Source organism: Camellia sinensis, chromosome 6 (assembly GCF_055761805.1).
Source record: "Camellia sinensis isolate YWXY chromosome 6, ASM5576180v1, whole genome shotgun sequence".
Taxonomy (NCBI): domain Eukaryota; kingdom Viridiplantae; phylum Streptophyta; class Magnoliopsida; order Ericales; family Theaceae; genus Camellia; species Camellia sinensis.
In genome coordinates this window covers 164,020,769-164,040,918 of record NC_138966.1, presented here as the reverse complement: position 1 = coordinate 164,040,918, position 20,150 = coordinate 164,020,769, and the positions used below count along the sequence as shown (strand labels likewise).

At 35.9% G+C, this 20,150-nt stretch overlaps 1 long non-coding RNA gene across 1 annotated transcript; it reads right to left on the bottom strand.

The window, feature by feature from the left end:
• Window positions 1–2,013: 2,013 nt before the first annotated feature.
• LOC145792456 (uncharacterized) lies at window positions 2,014–3,837 on the bottom strand. The gene is made up of 2 exons (XR_014331855.1): window positions 3,724–3,837; window positions 2,014–2,368 (listed from the first exon to the last, which is right to left on the bottom strand). It is a non-coding gene; the product is annotated as an uncharacterized LOC145792456 (long non-coding RNA).
• Between the last annotated feature and the right edge of the window lie 16,313 nt (window positions 3,838–20,150).

Sequence of the window (20,150 nt, the reverse complement as noted above, 5' to 3'; positions counted from 1 at the left end):
TTTATTGGATAAAATACACTGCATGTTGTCTTTAATGGTTATTTCACTAGAAGAGTATTAGTGATGTATAAATAGAATCACCCTTAAATTTTTAGTTTGAGTGCCCTCCATATTAAAACTAGTTCAAAAAGCCCATATTATGTTATGTTTGGATTTCTAATATATATGTGTTTGGTTTGTGTTTTGAGATTAATTTTTGAAATTTTTTTGAGAGAGTTTAGAATTTTTTTTGATTTGTTTGGTTATATATTTCGAAATTAGTTTTAGAGTTTGAGAGTTTGGGATAATTTGATATTTTATTGTAGTTGAATAAATGTGTATGACAAAAAAAGTGATTGAGAAATAGAGAGGAGAGAGAAAAGGTGATTGATTGTAGGAGCGAGAAGGTAATTTTGAAAAAAAAAATCAAAAAATTTGAACAAAACAAAAAATTGAAAATTTTTCTCAAAAATTATGAGTGTGTTTGGTTTGTGTTTTAAAAGAAAATAATAAATAAATTTGGGGGAGAGAGTTTTAAAAAAAAAATGGTTTGTTTGGTTAAATATTTTGAAAAATAGTTTTGAAGTTTGAGAGTTTGGGATGATTTGATATTTTATTGTACTTGAGTAGATGCGTGTGAGAGAAAAAGTAATTGAAAAGGAGAAACGAGAGAGAAAAAATGATTGATTGATGAGTAGGGGAGAGAGAGAGAGAGAGAGAGAGAGAGAGAGAGAAAGTAATTTTGAAAAAAAAAATTCAAAAAAATTGTAACAAACAAAACTTTGAAAATTTTTCTTTAAAATTGTATCTTGAGATACAAACCAAACCAACCCATATCTTGAGATACAAACCAAATAAGACACTCACAAAAATAAATGATAAATGATTTATGATAAAAATATAGATAGAATCACAAGAGATAAATTATATTATAAATAACTAAATAAAATGAATGGATTTTATTATCATATTTTTCAGGATAAATTACAAATATACCTCCTGAGATTTTTAAACTATGAATTGCCCTATCTGTTTTGAAAAATTACAAATATTCTCTTATCAAAATTTTTTATTTAATAGAATTAACAAAAATAAATAAATTTTCTAACTACTCTCCTATACAATAATAAAATTATTTGAATTATTATTAATTAAAATATATTTATGGTATCTTTGAAATTATTTATTGACTTGATGATTTATTAATAAAATATATCATTTGTTATACGGTTAGAAACTTGAAAGGTCGAGATGTATTTTTTGAAATTACAAAAGGCAATTAGTATTTTAAACAAATCCCATGGTGTATTTGTAATTTACCCTATTTTTTATTAGGATGAGATGAGGAAAAAAAATTTGTAATTGTTAGATTAAAAAAAAAATTCAAAAGATCTAAAAGTATAAGATGCCATTTCTTAGGTAAAAAACAATACTTAAGTAGTACACATTAATATGTGTTCCAGAGGAAAAAAAATTAAGTACACACCTAACCTTTGGTATAGTACACAAAGTGATTATCCCAAGACTTAAACCTATAATCTTAAGATTATTAGGCTAAGGTTTTACAATGCTAAGAATTAAATTTTCATTTCCTAAATAATATTTGATTATGTGCTACCAATAATATTATAATGATTATATTTATATATTGTATTTTACTTATCATATCTTGTGTGATAATTTATAACCAATCTCATTTGATGGGGTTTAAGACTAGTTTGATTTAGTTTATCTTGTATGATAATTGCATTGGCATGTAGTGTTTTTATCACTTATATTTATTTAATAATATAATTATGACATGTAATAAATTATGATATAAAAATATACTTATAAGATATTTTATCAAACCACAATTGCATAAGGTCTGCGTATGACATACATAAGTAGCAAGATACAACTATCAATAGGATCAAAGTAGTAGATTTATGAAATAAAAGTGTGTTTATAAAGAAACTCAAAAATTAAGAAAATTACAATAGGTACAACAAGATAAAGTTGTAATTAAAACACAGGGAAGGATACCTGGGAAGAAACTGCAAAATATGTCACGCCCCAAAATTTTGAGACCACAAGAGAAATATATAAAGTACAACTCAAACAAAAGAGGTAACCACAATATGTTAATATACACATACAAGCAGAGTTATAACATAGATAACTGATTTGAGTTCCACTAGAGGTTTACAAACATTGTCAAACCAAAAGGTAAAAGAAGAGAGAACACAAAAACAAACTACTAGTCCAAGTTTTCAAGTGAACCACGGCTCTAAAACTTCATCTTGATTGTCTTCGGGATCACCTTCCCCGTCGTAAGCTGCTTCTTCACCTGGCATGACACGCCATGAGCTTGGAATGCCCAGTAAAAACACACACACCCCCATATCTTCTATCAATCAATCATACACAAGACAAATCAGATAACATAACATACTTCCATTAAGGTTTTATAAATTAGTAGTTAGACTAGGCATTTAGAATCCCCCCCCCCCCCAAAAGAGATCCTTCTACCCAACCACAAGATTAAACACCGGACTATTCAGAACTCCCCCTTTTGCTGCTTTGCAGACCTTACCACCTATGCCCACCTCCTGGTTATTTACCGGTCAGTGACATTGATGGACCTCAAAAGGGACGGCCAACAAGTGGGCTCGCTTACTCCCAAATCGTGCCTCGGGCTCGCTTACACCCTGAAACCACCGCATAGAGTCTGAATACATCCGGGTCAACCTAGGGGCTCGCCTAAACTGCTTACGCAAGACTTAACTCATTTGGTATTAATCCCATCCTAATTCATGTCATGCATATGTATAAAATTGTTCTAAAACACTAAGATAAACGTCACCCATTGCCAACCCCTTATCATTTCCCGTTTATTAGATCTTTTGCTAGGTAAGTTAGTCACATTCGGTAATTCGGTCATTTAAACGAGTATGGGAAAAACATACTAGAGGAAATATAGTCCATGGTCATCATACATAAGTATAGTAAGGCAAGAAAATAACATTAAAAAGGCTTTGAAACATTTAGAGACAAATAGCATAATATAACACAATTTCCAGCACTGTTCGGTTCTGCAGGGCTAACAAGAACGCTTTGGTAAAAATACTTCTAGGCCAAATTAGGGGCTGAAATTGCACAGAAACAATATTCAATCTGTCTAGTTTCAGTTCCAGTTTTCAGAAGTTGCACAGTCCCTCCACAAATTCATCTACAAACTATATTCGAAAATCTGTCCAGATTTGTCACCCTTTGGGGAAACTAACGTTTCTCTCAATCTACCCGATAGTTTTCACTCAAAAAAAATCTTTTGGAAAGAGGACTCAGAGTTCTAAATTTTGACAGAAGAACCAACACGAGATGATTTTTATAGAAATTTATAAAATTTCTAAAAGTGGACTGTTTTTCAGAGATTCAGGACCAGATTTTTCAACAAATTATCCAAGCCCTAAAAACACACAATTAGGAGCTAATAAAATTTTCACAAGCTCTAAACACATAAAATATCCTACAATAAATTCAGATTTGGGAATTAGATAGATTTGATATTTCTTTTAAATTAGAGAAGTTGCAGCAGTGCCTAATTTCACAAGTTTGCAAGACAATGATACTATTTCATACCTACACCTTCACACACACCAAAAGCACCCTATTTACCATCAATTTGTAACACAAGAGGCATACTAGACCATAGAATGAGATGATGAAAGGATTGGAGAAAATAAGGAAGAGGTATGTTCTTACCTTCAAGAATTCCTTCTCTTTCCCTTTTTTTTCTTCTTCTTCTTACTTCTCTACCTCCCTTCCCTTGAGCCAACTCTCCCTCTCTCACCCTCTCCTTCGGCTTTAGAAAAACGTGGGAGTGGATTTGGACAAGCCCTCAATTTATATAATATAAGGTAGCTTAATGGCTAAGATAACTAAATATCTAGATAGCTTTTTTTTTTTTTTTTTTGTTATCCAATCACTTTTCCACCAACATATTATATATATATATATATATATATATGTATATATTTAAACTATGTATATATCCAAATAAACAATAGTATTCCATTCAAATAAATAATAAATGAAAGAACAACAAAAAAAAAAGAAATAAAATAAAATGCATGAATTAATTTATAAATTATGAGGCAAAATAAATAAAACCAAGTTTTAGGATAGTTCCAATCATAAAGTGGCGTTCTATGATTTAATTATGGTAACACACAGCCTAAGGCTCAGGGTTTCAAGTGTAATGACAAAAAAATTAGGGTCTCTACAAAATACAAGCCAAAGAAAGAACCTCAAAAATGAAGAAAATTACAACAAGCACAATAAGACAAAGTTGTAATTAAAACACAAGAAAGGATATTTTGGAAAGAAAATGTAAAATACAAGCCAAAGAGATTCTTATTTCTAGCAATGAGGATATTTTGGAAAGAAACTGTAAAATACAAGCCAAAGAGATTCTTATATATATATAGGAGAAATTTTTGGGTGCGCGTAGGGTACCATACTGGCAGCTCACAGGTGGTATCTTTCCACCAATGAGAGATGGACAAAACACAGAAGTCAAATTATAACTCATTTTGGGTCACATCATCTCTTACATTAAATAAAAAAAATTAAAAAAGTCAAAAAATTAATTTTTAATCATCTTTCCAAAACACCCTATGTCAACAAGTTACCCCATCGAAAAAAAAACTCCCAAAAACTAACAGAAAATTCACGGATAGTTTGATATTCTCCCTCCCCTCATTTGCTTTAATAACATACTAGTGGTAACTCGTGCTATGCATGGGACTTTATAAATTTTTTTTTAAAAAAATCATTATAATTATCTTGAAGTAATTTAATATTTTACCTTGCGGTATATATGAAATTTATAATTTTTATGTTTATAACTTTTTTAATTATTAGTTTAGAAAAATTTAAAAATATATTTAGTGTAATTTTGTTAATTTGTATTAAAAAAAGGTTAAATCTAATTAAATGAGATTAACTGAGTTATGATATACCTCTTCTTGTTATGAAAATATACAAATTTAAAAGTTATAATTAAAACAAATATATAATTTTATTATTAAATGTGAAGTGAAGTGATATTTAACAATAATTAATATGATATTTCTATTATTAATCCAATAATTTAAGTTACATTTCTTTTGATTTCAATTTCATAACTAAAAATACAATACGAATATAATACACACACGAATTTCTAGTCTTTATAAATAAGAAGGTTTCAAAAAAATTTCAAACTTTCATCATTTTCTTTTTTCTTTTTTTTATCTAATTTGATTTTAAATTTGAATAAAAATTTTGATTTGATTTCATATGAATTACTTTAACTTTTTCATTAAATTTTTATCAATTTTTAAAAGAATTTTTCATTCTTATCCCAATTGTTTTTCTTTTCACCAATTTTGATGGAAAAAAACAATAATTTTCAACGTTTCATTCTTTTAAATTTTTATCAAATTATAATTTGATAAAAATATATATTAAAGGTTGAAGATTCTCTTAATTGGAATTATAGTGAAATAACATGTTGAAATAGTCAAAGTTTGAGTAGCTGGTTGGTTGAAATGTATAATTTAATTAATTCTCTCTCATATTTGTATAAAAATTGACACTTATAACTACATTATAAGTTAGATTATGGAAAAAAATTTGGGGTGTCAAACATTTTCCATTTGTAAATATCCTACATATTAAAAATGAAAAAAAAATGTGTAGCTTTTTTATATGTTTTTATCAGTTTTGTTTGATGGACATAAACAATTGATGTTTCAATTTAAAAAATTAAAAAGTAAAAAAAAAAAATAGATTGAATTTTTTAGAGATAAAAGAAACCATCTAACTCTTCTATATACTATTAAGATGGACTATTTCAATTTAACAAAATTAAAAAATAAAAGAATATATAGATTGGATTTTTTAAAGATAAAAAAACCATCTAACTCTTCTATATACTAGGGATGGCAATTTAAACCCAGCCCAACGAGGACCCGACCCCCTGACCCCGATTTGATTGGTTTTTCCCCGAAAAATATCCCCAACGGTGAGCGGATGGTATTCAAAAATTAATCCCCGATCAGTTTCGGGCCGGGGACGGGGATAAGTGTCTCAGCCCCGTACCAGGCCCGTCCCCGGCCTTGGCCCCGTCCCCGTTCCCCGGCCCCGTTTCCCCGATATAAAATTACTATTCTATCCCTATATATATATATATATATATCAAACCCTAAAACACATAACCTCTCATCTCACTTCTCTGTCTCTCTCCCCGCCGAGGTCCCTCGTCTCCCTGCCGATCTCGCCGATCTCCCTCCTCCTCTCTCTCTCCCCGCCGATCTCCCTTCTCTACCCGCCGATCTCTCGCCGATCTCCCTCTTCCTCTTCCTCAGTTCGACCAGCGAACGAGACCCTCCCTCCTCTCCAAACACTGTCGCAACCACAGCCCTAAGAGGCTGGCCACGGCGGCTCTGTTCGGGCTCCCCGCCGATCTCCCTCCTCCTCTCTCTCTCCCCGCCGATGTCATGCTTGTGTTTGTTCTTGACCTCTCTCTCTCTCTCTGTGAATGTTTCTGATTTTTTATTTTTTATTTTTTGCATCTGATTTCCCATCTATACGATTTGTTGGGTTTTGGATCTGTATTAATTTTTTCGATCTGTGCGATCTGTGAATGTTGTTGTTGATGATGAAAATCTATGTTTCAGATCTGTGAATGTTTCAGATCTATGTATGGATGCGATTTGTGTGAATGTTTCAGATCTATGTTGAATATTATTTTTTTTTTTTTTTTGTTTTTTGACCGGGGAATCTTCGGGGTCAGGGATCCCCGATCCCCGTTAGGGGCGGGGGCGGGGGTGGTAATAGGCTCCCCGTCGGGGATCGGAGGCGGGGCCGGGGAAATTTTGACCATCGGGGATCGGGGACGGGGAGTGTGATCCCCGGCCCCGCCCGGCCCCGTTGCCATTCCTACTATATACTATTAAGAGGGACTATTTTAATCACATAAAAAAAATTATATTTAGATATTATCCCTATATGTTATTCTATTATATACAACTATAGTTGTAACAAATTAACTATAATATATATATATATATATATATATATATAAAGTTATATTAAGCTTTCATTTTCAATTAATTGAATTATAATTAACAAACTAACAAATAGCAGTATTGGTCTAATAGGATAGAAAGATAATAAAAATAAAGAATACAGTGATATTTAAAAGTTTTAAATTTACCTAGTTATACAAAAATCTAATGTTATAGTAAAATCTTGAATTCTCAATAAATTTTCACATTTTTTATAAAATAAAATGACAAGAAACATAAAAAATTTGATACCCATTTTTTTAACTTCAATTTTATGGTCTTCACTGAAGAAAACAAAATCCAATCAAAATCTTTGGCATAGAACGGATATAGATACTTCGATTGCAACCATAATCATTAATAATTATTTTCTACAATGCAAACCTATAAACAAACACATAAACCTCACGAAAACCAAAACCAAAACTAAACCAACAGTAGAGAAAAAGAATCACACAGGGAAAAAATAAAATTAAAAAATAAATAAATTTATAGAGTGTGAAAATGTTGCCTCCAACAACTTAAACCTCACCCAATCCAATCCGTTAGCTTCTCTACCAGTGCCCGCGAAGTTTAGAAGTTGAGATGACTAATCAGATTATTCTTTAAATAAGACTTGAAAATTGATTAATTTATCTCATTAAGTGATTTAAAATTTTGATATATATACATCAAAAAAATAGATAATTATATTACTAAATCAAAATTCAAATGTAGGTATTGTCATATTTTTTTAGATCGATATTTAAATTCTTATCTTTTTTATTTTTGTGTGATTTCTATTCGGTTTTTTTTTTTTTGGTCAATTTATTTAAGATGGAGTTGTGGGTATCTATTTTTTTAATTTAATTTATCTGTAATTTCTATTTATTTTTAATTATTATTATTTAGGTAAGTTATGATGCTAGTTAGATATCTGATATATATGTGAGTTTTATTAATTGAAAGTATAATGGTGGGAGATATTTTTCAAATTAGATTTGTTTAGATAAACTTTAAAGATTTTTAAAATTTAAAATTGGATATTGAGATGGAAAAGAAAAAATTTAACTGAATAAATAAAAATCAAATTTATTAATTTTATCTGTTTGTATATCTGATTTTTAGTTTTTTTTTTTATTATGTTATAATATAATATAAAAGATATTGATAAATATCTACAACTTTTATAAAAAAAAATATTATCTGATTTTTTTGGAGAAGAGAGAAGGAATGCAAGTTTTAATATTTTTTTTTTAGATGCATATCTAAATAAGGAATGCAAGTTTCAATATATTTTTTTTTAGATCCATATCTAAATTCTTATCTTTTTTATTTTTGTGTGATTTCTATTTGGGTTTTTTTTTTAAATTTATTTAAGATGGAGTTGTGGGTATCTTATTTTTTTTTAATTTAATTTATCTGTGGTTTCTATTTGTTTTTAATTATTATTATTATTTAGGTAAGTTATGATGTGAGTTAGATATGTTATAGACATGTGAGTTTTATTGATTTAAAGTATAATGGTGGGAGATATTTTCAAATTAGATTTGTTTAGATAAACTTTAAAGATTTTTAAAATTTAAAATTAGATATTGAAATGCAAAATAAAGATTTTAACTGAATAAATAAAAATCAAATTTATTAATTTTATCTATTTGTATATCTGATTTTAGTTTTTTTTTTTTTTTTTTGTTATGTTATAATATAATATATAAGATACAGATAGATATTTACAACTTTCATAAAAAATATTATCTGATTTTTTGGGGGAAGAGAAAAGGAATGCAAGTTTTAATATTTTTTTTAGATCCATATCTAAATTCTCATCTTTTTTTTTTTTTTTTGTGTGTGTGGTTTCTATTCGGGTATTTTTTTTTTTCAATTTATGTAAGATGGAGTTGTGGTTGTCTATTTTTTAAAAAATTTAATTTATCTGTGATTTCTATTTGTTATTTATTATTATTATTTTGGTAAGTTATGATATGAGTTAGATATGTAATATACATATGAGTTTTATTGATTTAAAGTTTATTTAGATAAACTTTAAAGATTTTTTTTTAGTTTTTTTTTTTTTTTGTTATGTTATAATATAATATATAGATAGATACCTATAACTTTAATAATAAAAACTATTATCTGATTTTTGGGGAAGGAGAAAAGGAATGCAAGTTTTAATATTTGTTTTTGGAAATTGGTGAGAGAGATTATGTAGTGACCCACATTTCATGTTCTCATTATGTTCGTGAGCATCTGTGTGATTATGACTTGTTTAGTTTGCATGCGTATGTTGTGGTTTGTTTCGCTTGAGTTAATGTGATCCATGCCTTGTCTTGAAGCCTTGTGATTTGTCTAAGTATAGTATGCTTGTCTTGTTCCTTCCTTAATGTGAAACTTAGGTCACGCCTTGCTTCTAGCCGACGTTGTTCCTATGCCGAGGTCATCCTTAGTCTGGCATTAGTATCTTGGAACCCCTTGTTGACCTCAGTCCTTGCCTTGACCACATTAGCCGAGATGTTACCTTGCACCAAGTGATCTCGTCCTGGAAGTGGTATGACCTAGGCCGAGGTGTGGCGCATCTAGGCCAAGATGTGGCACAGCTTAGTCAAGTGTTGTCCCTCCTAGCCGAGGTCATTGTCATCTTAGTCGCCGAAGTCTTTTGTTAGCCGATGTCACCCCTTGCCGGAGTGCCATTCCGTATAGCGTGTTAGATACGCCTCGTTGTTAGCCGATGTCATAGCCTGTCAGAGAGCCCATACCGCTTTGCTTTTTGAATACCCTTCCACCATGCTTTGTCTGGCCTGTCAGCCACCTTTTCAGGATGAACCCAACCAGTCGCCGCCACGTGTCTCTGCAGAGGGTTAACCCCAGAACCGGGTATAGAAAACTATCATTTGGTGTCATAACCTTGTCTTGTAGAGAGAGAAGCTCCAGGAGGAAGAAAGAGTTTTAGAGTGAGGAAGTAGATCTTCAAGCTTGATTCCTAGAGATCCAACCGTTAGATCCGTGTTCTAAGGTTAGATTCTTGATCTGCTCATGATGTTCTTTATGTTTATGTTATTGCATTGCATGATTGAAAATGATTTGTAAGCCATGCATCGTTTTGAAGCTCGATTCTAGAAAGAGAAAATGACATTCATGTGTTCTTCAAGAAAGTCTTGTTTTGATCCGAAAGCTTTTCGCCTAGACTCATGTTTTGTGTTTGTTCTTGCATGATTTCCAAGTATGGGTACCCAGGTCCATGTTTTCAAACTCATAGCACGAAAATCCCAGATTTGTGATGGCGGATTATGATCAAGCATTCGTATTTTTCATGTTTTCACACTCATGTTCTTCATGTTCATCAACAGAGGGAAACCCAGAGTTTCCCGACCTCTTTCCTTGCATGTGGCCCTCGGGAACACACCTCGGCAAGGAGGTGTGGAACCTCGGCCTAGACCTGATTGGTGCCCAGCATGTTTTCCGAAGACATTTGTGTATATGAGAGACTTGTTTGAAAGCGCATTCAATAGGCTTTGCCATGTGTTGTAGGACTTGGGCTTGTCTCGACCCCGACGTGTGAAGAAACGATGTGAGTGGTATTTTTAATAAAGCTATGTTACACTTGCTTTCATAAATCTCGTCTTGCCTTGTTTTGAAAAGTACTTGATCTAGCATGAATGACTATCCCTATTTTGTATATCAAATGCTATCTTGTTTTGATGACTCGTCTTGACAGTCCTTAGTGCTAGAGGACTCTAAACTTTTGCAGCACAGCTCGTCTTGACAGTCCTTAGTGCTAGAGGACTCTAAACTTTTGCAGCACAGCTTGTCTTGACAGTCCTTAGTGCTAGAGGACTCTAAACTTTTGCAGCACAGCTCGTCTTGACAGTCCTTAGTGCTAGAGGACTCTAAACTTTTGCAGCACAGCTTGTCTTGACAGTCCTTAGTGCTAGAGGACTCTAAACTTTTGCAGCACAGCTTGTCTTGACAGTCCTTAGTGCTAGAGGACTCTAAACTTTCGCAGCACAGCTTGTCTTGACAGTCCTTAGCGCTAGAGGACTCTAGATATGTCATCACCCCTTGAAATAAGTAGATGTTATTAACATCCAAGGAACATGAAAGCCGGCAAACGAACTTGATTTCCCTCTTGATCGAAAAGTATGCTATGTATAGTTTTGAAAGAAATCTTGGATATCAATCATGCAAAACCTTTATTTCTAGTATCATTCACTGAGTATCCAAGCTCACCCTCTCTATATATATGTAGGTGATGAACAAGAAGGCATTGAGGCCTAGACGTGATTGCCGATGTGTTTTGGGTGCTTTGCCGACATGTTTTGGATTTGTGCTTTGCATCGTCTTGAAGATTATGCTTCTCGGCTTATGTTTTCTTTGTTTGTTTTGGCATATGTCGGCTTGAGAAGCCTTTTGGTCAGGATGTACCTTGTGTTCCATTTTGTTGTATCTAAAATTGTAAGACTTGTAAAGATGTTTGATGTATGGCATTCCATTGGACTTATGCACGGCTCTCATGGACAACTCGGTTTATATGTATATTTTGCTTCCGCTCTTGTAAGCCCCACATTTCATACTCTGATTGTGTGTGATTCTTGTAAGTTGGCCTTCGGTAATTACGGATTACTGGCCATCACGGCTCCAAACTACTAGGGGCGGTTTGGGGGCGTGACAGAATGGTATCAGAGCACAAGATCCTTATAGTACGTTAATCACACACCTTGAGTCCCAGAGAGCCTAGGATTTCCCTTAGAATGATGTTAGGGGTTGCATCATATTGCTTGCTACTTGACTATGTGTGCATCATTTTGGCATAGACGTTGTTACTTATATATGTGTTACTTGTTTAGTTGTTTTAAAGTCTCATCTTGCATTCCCCCTAGCATCATGAGGAGAGGTAGACCCCCAGTTGGCCGAGATCGTTCAGAAGATAGGTTGGAGAGATTGGAAAGGTTAGTCGAAGGTTTGGTTCGTGAGCAGAGACAACCTAGGCCGCTGGATACTGGTACCACTTCTACGCATGCCGAACAGACGAATGGCCGGTATGCAGCTCCACCCCCTCCAGTGCCACAAGTGCCACCGCAGCAAGCTCTGTATGGGAACGACACGATAACTCTAATCAGGGAGTTCAAGAAGATGAAACCGCCGAGATTTCAGGGAGGCATAGAACCAATGAAAGCCGAGGCATGGGTTTTAGAGATGGAGAAGTTGTTTGAAGTTTTTCCCAGTACAGACGCCCAGAAGGTATCTCTGGCAGCATTCACATTAGACGACGATGCTCGTAGGTGGTGGATGATGGTCCGAGAAAGCAATCCGGGTTTGACTTGGGCAAAATTTTTGGAGTTGTTCTACAACAAGCATTTCCCCCTCAGCGTCCGAGACCGAAAGACCACGGAGTTTCAGAATCTGGTCCAAGGGAACAAGACGGTCGCAGAATACGATCGTGCCTTTACTGAACTAGCGAGATATGCGCCTCATATGGTTGATGACGAGTATCGAAAGGCGAGGAAGTTCGAAAGTGGGTTGCGTGGGCCGATACAAGATCGGGTCAATATGCTCAATATGCCGACGTACGCCGGAGTACTGGACAAGGCCATTCTGGCTGAAGCTAATTTAAACCGATACCAGAGTTCAAGTGAGGGTCAGAGGAAGAGACAGAATTATGATAGTCGCCGAGTTCCGTTCAATGCCAAGAAGAGAATGAGCACAGACAGTTCCAGCAACTCAAATCAGGAAGGTAACGCCAAGCCGATGTGCGCGAGTTGTGGAAAGCAACATTTCGGGGTTTGTCGTTGGGCAACGGGAGCTTGTTATGAGTGTGGCGAGATAGGCCATCGCGTGAAGGACTGCCCGAAAGCAAGGACCGATGATGGGAAGAAGAATGGAAGTACCTCGGGCTCTGCACAAAAGAATAACATCGGGGGAATACAGGCGAGGCAGGGCAGAGTTTTCGCATTAGTGCCAGGAGACGCCCAGAATGCTGAAGCAGTGGTGTCAGGTACCATTTCAATTTGTTCTCAAGATGCATACGTATTGATTGATTCGGGTTCTACGCATTCTTTTGTGTCCACTATATTTGCCGAGAAGTTGAATAGAGAATTAGAACCCCTTGACTACATATTATCTGTGTCTACTCCATCTGGGAGAAATATGATTATCACATCCGTTTATAGGGCGTGTGTTGTTATGATTGAGGATGTAGAGTTGTTAGTCGATTTGATGCCTTTGAGCATGACCCATTTCGATGTCATATTGGGGATGGATTGGTTAGTAGCGAATCATGCATCCATTAATTGTGTTACTAAGAGCGTCACATTGAAGACCCCAAGCCAATCCGAGGTCATTTTACAGGGTAAAAGAGTAGTACCCCCACCTTACTTAATCTCATCCATGAAGGCCTACAAGTTGATCCAAAAAGGATGTAAGGGTTATTTATGCAGTATACTAAGTGATCTGAATGGAAATGTTGAGTTAGCCGACATACCCGTTGTTGAGGAATTCCCCGATGTCTTTCCGAATGAATTGCCTGGCCACCTTGTCGATAGGGAAATAGAGTTTACTGTGGACATCATGTCAGGAACACAACCCATCTCCAAAACACCCTACAGAATGGCCCCAACCGAACTTAGAGAGCTGAAATCGCAATTACAAGAATTGTTGGACAAAGGATTTGTTAGGCCGAGCACTTCGCCGTGGGGAGCACCCGTTCTATTTGTTAAGAAAAAGGATGGCACACTTCGTCTTTGCATTGACTACAGAGAACTTAATAAGGTAACCGTCAAGAACAAGTACCCATTGCCTAGAATCGACGATTTGCTTGATCAACTACGAGGAGCACGAGTCTTTTCCAAGATTGACCTTAGGTCGGGCTATCACCAGTTGAAGGTTAAAGCCGAGGATATCGAGAAGACTGCTTTTCGGACAAGATATGGCCACTATGAATTTTTGGTGATGCCCTTCGGAGTAACCAATGCCCCAGCAGCATTCATGGACTTGATGAACAGAGTCTTTAAGCCGTACCTAGATGAGTTTGTCATTATTTTTATCGACGACATATTGATCTATTCCGGGAGTGCGAGCGAGCACGAGAATCATCTGAGACTTGCCCTGCAGACCTTGAGGGATAAGAAGTTGTACGCCAAGTTAAGTAAATGCGAGTTTTGGCTTTCCAGCATTTCATTTCTAGGGCATGTGATTAATGAAGACGGTATATCAGTTGACCCCAGTAAGATTGAAGCCATTGTGAGTTGGCCGACGCCGACCAACGTTTTCGAGGTTCGTAGTTTTCTGGGTTTGGCAGGATATTACAGGAAGTTTGTGAAGGATTTCTCGAGGATTGCAGTGCCTTTGACACAACTAACCAAGAAGGGAGCAGCTTATGAATGGACCAATGAAAGAGAATCAGCATTCCAGGAGCTGAAGACGAGGTTAGTTACAGCACCAATTCTGGTACTACCATCAGCTAATGAGGAATTTCAGATTTACAGTGATGCTTCACATAAAGGTTTGGGTTGCGTGTTAATGCAAGAAGGTAAAGTCATAGCGTACGCGTCTCGTCAGTTGAAGCCCAATGAAAAGAATTATCCCACCCATGATCTGGAGCTAGCTGCCGTGGTTTTTGCCTTGAAGATATGGCGTCATTACCTGTACGGAACATCTTGCCAAGTTTTCACCGATCACAAGAGTCTGAAATACTTGTTCACCCAGAAAGAGTTAAATATGAGGCAGAGAAGATGGCTCGAGCTACTGAAGGATTATGACATGCAGATTCAGTACCACCCAGGTAAGGCAAATTCCGTAGCCGACGCATTGAGCAGGAAGTTAGTTGGAAGTTTGGCGTGCCTGACAGCGGTTTCGGTGGAACCAACCATTATTGAGGAAGTGAAGACCAGACAGAGGGAGGATAAATTCCTCAAGAAGGTAATTGATGAATTCGTCTCGAAGCCGAGGCCAGGTTACACAGTGGAGAATCAGGTGCTTAGGTTCGAAGAAAGATTGTGCGTGGCCGACGTACCAGAGTTAAAAAGGAAGATTTTACAAGCGGCCCATAGTTCCAAGTTTGCCATCCATCCGGGGAGTACCAAGATGTATCAGGACGTAAAGCGGACCTTCTGGTGGCCAAACATGAAAAGAGAGATAGCCGAGTTTGTATTTCAGTGTCTGTATTGCCAGCAAGTGAAGGCAGAACACCAGAGACCGGCAGGACTTCTTCAACCCTTGTCAATTCCTGAGTGGAAATGGGAGCACATCTCCATGGATTTCGTAGTGGGGTTGCCGAGGACGCAGAGAGGTATGGATTCCATTTGGGTTATAGTCGACAGGTTTACTAAGTCAGCCCACTTTCTGCCTGTCAAGACCACATTCAATGCCGATCGACTTGCCGAATTGTACATGAATGAGATCGTTAGGCTTCATGGTGTGCCGATATCCATTGTGTCAGACCGAGATCCGAAGTTCGTTTCTAGATTTTGGCAGAGTCTACAAGGAGCCTTGGGAACGGAGTTGAGGTTTAGCACAGCCTTTCACCCTCAGACCGACGGGCAGACAGAAAGAACGATTCAGACACTCGAAGACATGCTCAGACTGTGCGTGTTGGATTTCCAGGGAAGTTGGGAGTCGCATTTGCCATTAGTAGAGTTCGCGTACAACAACAGTTATCAAGCCAGCATAGGTATGGCGCCGTATGAAGCTTTGTATGGAAGGGAGTGTAGATCGCCGATATGTTGGACTGAAGTAGGAGACAAGGCTCTAATTGGTCCCGAGTTGGTTCAGATGACGACTGAAAAGATCAAACTCATTCAGCAGAGGATTAAAACTGCACAGAGTCGACAGAAGTGTTATGCCGACCAAAGAAGGAGGGAGTTAGAATTTGAAATTGGAGATCATGTATTTTTGAAGGTCTCGCCGATGACAGGAGTTTCGAGATTTGGGAAGAAGGGTAAACTTGCACCCCGATATATTGGACCGTTTGAAATTCTTGAGAAAGTTAACACCGTTGCTTACAGACTCGCTTTGCCGCCAGATTTGAGCCAAGTCCACAGTGTGTTCCATGTTTCGATGCTGAGAAAATATATCCGAGACCCACTACATGTAATAGATTACTCCGGGGTTGTAGTTAATGAAGACTTGAGCTACGAAGAGAAGCCGATGAGAATTATCGACAGACAAGTGAGGCAGTTGAGAAACAAGTCGATATCAATGGTGAAAATCGAATGGGAGAAGCATTATGGCGAGGAGGCCACATGGGAAAAAGAAGAGGAGATGAAAATCCGTTACCCGGAGTTATTCATAGGACAAGGTGACTTAAGTTTGGGGACCAAACTTCTTTAAGGAGGGTAGACTGTAGTGACCCACATTTCATGTTCTCATTATGTTCGTGAGCATCTGTGTGATTATGACTTGTTTAGTTTGCATGCGTATGTTGTGGTTTGTTTCGCTTGAGTTAATGTGATCCATGCCTTGTCTTGAAGCCTTGTGATTTGTCTAAGTATAGTATGCTTGTCTTGTTCCTTCCTTAATGTGAAACTTAGGTCACGCCTTGCTTCTAGCCGACGTTGTTCCTATGCCGAGGTCATCCTTAGTCTGGCATTAGTATCTTGGAACCCCTTGTTGACCTCAGTCCTTGCCTTGACCACATTAGCCGAGATGTTACCTTGCACCAAGTGATCTCGTCCTGGAAGTGGTATGACCTAGGCCGAGGTGTGGCGCATCTAGGCCAAGATGTGGCACAGCTTAGTCAAGTGTTGTCCCTCCTAGCCGAGGTCATTGTCATCTTAGTCGCCGAAGTCTTTTGTTAGCCGATGTCACCCCTTGCCGGAGTGCCATTCCGTATAGCGTGTTAGATACGCCTCGTTGTTAGCCGATGTCATAGCCTGTCAGAGAGCCCATACCGCTTTGCTTTTTGAATACCCTTCCACCATGCTTTGTCTGGCCTGTCAGCCACCTTTTCAGGATGAACCCAACCAGTCGCCGCCACGTGTCTCTGCAGAGGGTTAACCCCAGAACCGGGTATAGAAAACTATCATTTGGTGTCATAACCTTGTCTTGTAGAGAGAGAAGCTCCAGGAGGAAGAAAGAGTTTTAGAGTGAGGAAGTAGATCTTCAAGCTTGATTCCTAGAGATCCAACCGTTAGATCCGTGTTCTAAGGTTAGATTCTTGATCTGCTCATGATGTTCTTTATGTTTATGTTATTGCATTGCATGATTGAAAATGATTTGTAAGCCATGCATCGTTTTGAAGCTCGATTCTAGAAAGAGAAAATGACATTCATGTGTTCTTCAAGAAAGTCTTGTTTTGATCCGAAAGCTTTTCACCTAGACTCATGTTTTGTGTTTGTTCTTGCATGATTTCCAAGTATGGGTACCCAGGTCCATGTTTTCAAACTCATAGCACGAAAATCCCAGATTTGTGATGGCGGATTATGATCAAGCATTCGTATTTTTCATGTTTTCACACTCATGTTCTTCATGTTCATCAACAGAGGGAAACCCAGAGTTTCCCGACCTCTTTCCTTGCATGTGGCCCTCGGGAACACACCTCGGCAAGGAGGTGTGGAACCTCGGCCTAGACCTGATTGGTGCCCAGCATGTTTTCCGAAGACATTTGTGTATATGAGAGACTTGTTTGAAAGCGCATTCAATAGGCTTTGCCATGTGTTGTAGGACTTGGGCTTGTCTCGACCCCGACGTGTGAAGAAACGATGTGAGTGGTATTTTTAATAAAGCTATGTTACACTTGCTTTCATAAATCTCGTCTTGCCTTGTTTTGAAAAGTACTTGATCTAGCATGAATGACTATCCCTATTTTGTATATCAAATGCTATCTTGTTTTGATGACTCGTCTTGACAGTCCTTAGTGCTAGAGGACTCTAAACTTTTGCAGCACAGCTCGTCTTGACAGTCCTTAGTGCTAGAGGACTCTAAACTTTTGCAGCACAGCTTGTCTTGACAGTCCTTAGTGCTAGAGGACTCTAAACTTTTGCAGCACAGCTCGTCTTGACAGTCCTTAGTGCTAGAGGACTCTAAACTTTTGCAGCACAGCTTGTCTTGACAGTCCTTAGTGCTAGAGGACTCTAAACTTTTGCAGCACAGCTTGTCTTGACAGTCCTTAGTGCTAGAGGACTCTAAACTTTCGCAGCACAGCTTGTCTTGACAGTCCTTAGCGCTAGAGGACTCTAGATATGTCATCACCCCTTGAAATAAGTAGATGTTATTAACATCCAAGGAACATGAAAGCCGGCAAACGAACTTGATTTCCCTCTTGATCGAAAAGTATGCTATGTATAGTTTTGAAAGAAATCTTGGATATCAATCATGCAAAACCTTTATTTCTAGTATCATTCACTGAGTATCCAAGCTCACCCTCTCTATATATATGTAGGTGATGAACAAGAAGGCATTGAGGCCTAGACGTGATTGCCGATGTGTTTTGGGTGCTTTGCCGACATGTTTTGGATTTGTGCTTTGCATCGTCTTGAAGATTATGCTTCTCGGCTTATGTTTTCTTTGTTTGTTTTGGCATATGTCGGCTTGAGAAGCCTTTTGGTCAGGATGTACCTTGTGTTCCATTTTGTTGTATCTAAAATTGTAAGACTTGTAAAGATGTTTGATGTATGGCATTCCATTGGACTTATGCACGGCTCTCATGGACAACTCGGTTTATATGTATATTTTGCTTCCGCTCTTGTAAGCCCCACATTTCATACTCTGATTGTGTGTGATTCTTGTAAGTTGGCCTTCGGTAATTACGGATTACTGGCCATCACGGCTCCAAACTACTAGGGGCGGTTTGGGGGCGTGACAGATTAGAAGGGAGAGATTATGAAATATTTTTGCTATTAAATAAATAAATCAGTCAATAGTTCTTTTAATCTATTTTGTAAATTAAAAAATCAATAATTTTTAAAAATTGATTAATTTGTCCCATTAAGTGATTTAAAATTTTATAGATATACATAAAAAAATACATAATTATATTACTAAATTATAATTCAAATTTAGATGTTATCTCTTTTTTAGATCTATAGCTAAATTCTTATCTTCTTTATTTTTGTGTGTAACCATAGTGTATGGGAGAAATTGAAAAATGTGCTGCAATAATTATGAGAGAAGTCAAAAGGGTTTGTAGGTTGAGAGAAGTCAATAAATGCTGAGTTTTTTTTTGTTGGTTAAATCAAAAAATCAAAAAATTAAGATTAAGATATTGAAACTCCCACAAAACTTGTAGATTAGAAATCCCTTTTTCCTTATATAATACTACCATATCACCCGTGCTATGTACGGGATAATTATAAATATTTATATTTGTTTTAATTTTTTTAAATATATAAATTATGTTTTTTAAGATTTTTTATAAAAATAATTTAACAATCTTATCACTAACCATAGTGTACAGGAGAAATTAAAAAAGCTACTGCAGTAATTATGCATGGGCTGTATCTATAATTATTTATATGAGTGGATTTTAAATGCTAATCAGGGATTTTGACCAAATCAATAAATGCAGGCATGTGGATTGAAAAAAATTAATAAATGTTGATCAGGAAATTTTGATCAAATCAATAAATACTGAGATTTTTTTTTTTTAAAATCAAAAATTTAGAAAATTAAGATTGAAAGATTGGAACTCCCACAAGGCTTGGGGTTTAGAAACCCCCTTTTTCTTAATATATTTACAATTATCTATATATGTGAATTGCGATTTTTAAATGTCTTTTTTTTTTAAATGTTTTCTTTTTTTCCTTTTTTATATTATATTAAAGTTTAATATTTTAATAATAATCATATGTGTTGAACTTTTTAGGGAATTAAATGTCTTCTTTTTTTTATTATATTATATTAAAGTTTAATATTTTGATAATAATCATATGTTGGACTTTTCAAGAAATATTTTTTATACTTGTTCTTAATGAATTAAAGTGTTATTATGAGCGATAATAATCATATGTGTTAGGACTTTTCAAGGAATTCATATGTGTTGGATTTCAAAGAATTTTTTTTATGCTTGTTCTTAATGCATTAAAGTGTTATTATGAGGGTAAGACTTGGGGGTTGGGAGAAGTTAATAAGTGCTAAGGTTTTTTTTTTTTTTTTTTTTAAATC